At 49.2% G+C, this 3,947-nt stretch overlaps 1 long non-coding RNA gene across 1 annotated transcript in view; it reads right to left on the reverse strand.

Annotated features, from left to right (window-relative positions):
• The window catches only part of LOC123521430, a 12,272-nt gene extending 9,505 nt beyond the window's left edge, over positions 1–2,767 (reverse strand). The window contains exon 1 of the long non-coding RNA XR_006679879.1: positions 2,628–2,767. This is a non-coding gene — a long non-coding RNA (uncharacterized LOC123521430). The remainder of the gene's footprint in view (positions 1–2,627) is intronic.
• Positions 2,768–3,947: the final 1,180 nt, after the last annotated feature.

Below are 3,947 nucleotides of genomic sequence, written 5' to 3' on the forward strand. Positions count from 1 at the left end.
GTCAGCCAGGGCTCAGAGCCCCTGCCCAAACAGGGCTGGCCACAAACCCCCGCCGCAAAAGTTCTGGCCAGGCCAACCCTCAGAACAACAAGAAAGTCCTTGGAGCCCAGCCGACTCCCCAGCTTCTGGGGTGGAGGCACATTGGCACGGCGTGCTGCGGGCTCCCTTGGGAATTCTCTGAGCGGAGCTGCATGCAGCTTCATGCTGACCATGGAGGTTACAGCTCCCAGGCCCAAATCCAGAAGTAGAAGTCACAGTGCCGGATTTCTCTGAATCCGGGGTCAATGTCACCTCATCTGCCAAGTCAGCGTGGTATCCCTTGTTCTACATCCTCTTCTGAATCCAGCCTACACCTCTGGCAGCTCCTTCACAATGCACTGCTTAAATCATTGTTGCATGAACTTGAGCAAAATGTTCCTTGCATGTGATATTATTAATATTGTTCTATTATCTGAACATTCTGTTTGGTCACCTTTGTTTGCATTGGGTACAAATATGGATCTCTTCCAGTCAGTTGGCCAAGTAGCTATCTTCCAAATTTCCTGGAATAGACGAGTGAGTGCTTCCAGTGCTTCCCCAGCTTGTTGAAACATTTCAATTGATATTCTATCAATTCCTAAAGCCTTGATATGGTTAATGCTTTCAGTCGAGCTTGGACTCGTTCCTTTCAGTACCACGGTCCTTGTTCATATGCCACCTCTTGAAGCAACTGAATAGGACTGGTTCTTGTTGATGCAGCGACTCTATATTCGTCCCATCTTCTTCTCATGCTTCCTGCATCATTCAAGATTTTGCCCAGAGAATCTTTCTTTTTTGGTTTTTGTGCAGAGAACCTTTCAATGTTGCAACTCGAAGCTTACATTTTTCTTCACTTCTTTCACTTTAAAATATGCTAGCTGTCTATTTGGTTTTCTAACTCCTGGTCATTGCACATCTCATTATAATATTCTACTTGTCTTCCTGAGCTGCCCTTTGAAAGGACCTCACCATTTCTTCCATTTGCCGTAGCTACTCTACAATTAAGACCAAGATTCGAGTCTCTTCTGGCATCCCTCCGGTCTTTTATCCCTCGTCTTTTGAAGGCCTTTGCTCTCTTCATGCCTGATGGTCTTGGCGGCATCTCACAGACCATCGGGTCTTCTGTCACAAGGGTTTAATTCATCAAATTTGTTCTTGAGATGTTCTCGACGCTCGGGTGGGATATCTTCAAGTTACATTTTGGCTCCCATGGACTTGCTTTCATTCATTCTACTTCACAGACATCCCTAGGTGATGCAAACGGTGAGTGGATGCTTGGCTCCTAACCTAAAGGATGGAGGGTTGAGTACAGCCAGAGGTACCTCAGAAAGAAGGCCTGCAGATCGACTTCTGAAAAGCCATCTGTGGTAGTTAGATAATTCCATGTCAACTTGATCAAAGAAGGAATCTGTCAATCAGGTCACAACCCAATGATTCCTCCCTGTGGGCATGGCCTTCTCATAAGGATTCTGAGAACTCTCTCTTGCTGCTACACATTCCTGTTGATAAGACACATGGAGCCACGCTGATGGCAGCCAGAGTCCTGAAGATGAATCCACTGCCATTGGATCCATGGGACTTTCCACCCACCGGCCAGTGAGCTTCCTGCATTTGGCATCATTACATGTGCTGTGTGAGTGTGAAGAGCAATAGCGGGCTAATAGCAGACTTATGGGCTAATATCGAACTTATGAACTTGATCTGGACTGGCCTGGGATGTTTTATTGATGCATAATTACTTCTTGATATAAAGGTGTCTGTTGCACACATATGAGTGTTTCTGGATTTGTTTCTCTAGTCAACCCAGACTAACACACCATCCATCAAAACCCTACGATGCACATGTCTACTCTGACATAGGTGAGGTGCCCCTGAGTCAGAGCTGACTCCGTGGCAACTGGTTCAAGGCTCTAGGCTCTCAGAATGAGTTGTACATTCCGTTTTGAAAGCATTTACAAAATGCCTGTCCTCATTTTATCTTTAACATACAAAATAGGTACTATCATTCCCATTCCGCAGTACGGAAACCAAGGCCAGTAGCTCATGGAGCTCGGACGAAAGCCCAGGAGAGGGGAGAGTCTCACCTCCAAATCCAATGTTTCTTAACCACCCAAGAGCTGCAGCCCCTCATCGATTTGGTATGGCCTCATTCACAATTATCCGCTTGCAAATCTGCCTCTTACACCCAACTTCAGACCCCACCCTGGGGTGCTCATCTTATTCCCACTTCTATCCCCAAGTTATCTCAGCACAACGCTAGGAGCGTAATGTGTTGCTGAGTAGACATTGCTGAACGGAATGAGTCAGCAAGCATTGTGACAGCCCTCGGGGTAGGCTCTGAAAGGGAAAAGGATGCAGAGAAAAAGAAAACAAGTTTTTCCTTCTGCTTCAGAGTCATCCCTATGAGCTATGCAGACATTGCAGTAGAATTCCTCTGTTGGGAGCCATCAGGCTGATTCGGTCTCACAGTGGCCCCATGTGACCAAGCAGAACCACCCCAGAGGGTTTTCCTGGCTGTAACCTCTCAGAAGTAGTTCTCTGGGTCTCTCGCCCATGCAACCACTGGGTGGATTCAAACCGCTCACCTTCCAGTTAGGTGAAGTACTCACCACTGTGTCACTGGGGCTCCTTGCAGGCAGATCAGAGACTTGCAATACTGGGCAGATGTGCAGCATGTGGGGAAGCCGGGCACAGGAGCGTGGAGTCTGCCTGGAGAAAGAGCGGAGAAGGCCGGTGTCCTTCACCGCTACCGTGGTGCCTGGGGGAGGTTGGGAAGAAGAGAAGAATTTGCCACGTGGGTGAGAAGAACAGGACATTTCAGGAGAGGGGGACAGGGGCCAAGGGCAAAGATTTGAGAAGGCCCAGTTTTCCTGGAGTTCTGTACCCCCCAAAAAACCCCCCACAGATTTCCCCCCCCAAAAAGTTATGTATTTACATTTATTTACAAAACAACCTTATCACCTTCAAAGTCCTCTTCATGACACTGAATACATTTGTCAAATCTGCGACTCCATTCTCGGAGACACTTTTCAAACTCATCTGTCTGGATGACTGACAGCCCCTCCCTTGTTTTTTTCTTCGCCTCTTCCCCGTCGTCAAATCTGAGCAGTACTTAGTCTGTCCCTCCCCAGTGGAAGCAGGTGGAAGGCAGGCTGATCAGTACTTAGTCTGTCCCTCCCCAGTGGAAGCAGGTGGAAGGCAGGCTGATCGATTTCTTGCTGATGAAGCTGACCTAGACTTCTCTCGCCCCCAAGGACAGACCTCCCTTCCCCAAGCAGAGACCCAAGTGCAGATGCCCAAGGTGTGGCAGAGGTGTGGCTCGGGAGAGAAATCCCGAGCCTTCCGCAGAGGCTGGAGCGGCGCTCTCTTTGGAAGGCAACAGGAGCCTGGAGTGAAAAACAGTATTGGGTCACCAGGGCAGTCTTTCTCCTCTGGTTTCTGTTTCCTCCTACTTGAAGGAACTCCAGCTTCTCTCAAACGTATCCGGAGAAATGCTGCCGGGGCCTGATGTGCCTGCGGTGTGACGTCTCTGCCCTTCCCTGCCCGTTCTCCCCATGGTGGTGCGTCAGCTCCCACGGAGCTCAGAGCTCCGCCCGGTTCTGACGCTCACTCTGGGAGCCTGTGGTCAGTCATCAAGTGCACGGGTGTTTTCATTGAAAGGGAGCACATGTGTAACTAACGGGTTAAGTATGACTGTGATCAGAAGAGGATTCTTTCCAAAGCAACAGAATCCACCCAGACCCTCCACCCTCCATACTGCCTAGCTCTTGGTTGGCCTCCAGGTCAAGACCAACTTACTCCTCCACCACCTCCTCCACCACCAATACCAACATCAACACCACCACCTCCTCCACCACCAATACCAACATCAACACCAATACCCACCGCTAACAGTACCAATACCGACAGCAGCAGGCATATTCTCAGCA

The sequence above is a fragment of the Echinops telfairi genome, unplaced genomic scaffold (assembly GCF_000313985.2).
Source record: "Echinops telfairi isolate 266 unplaced genomic scaffold, ASM31398v2 ScPeMD7_1;HRSCAF=3_0, whole genome shotgun sequence".
Classification (NCBI taxonomy): domain Eukaryota; kingdom Metazoa; phylum Chordata; class Mammalia; order Afrosoricida; family Tenrecidae; genus Echinops; species Echinops telfairi.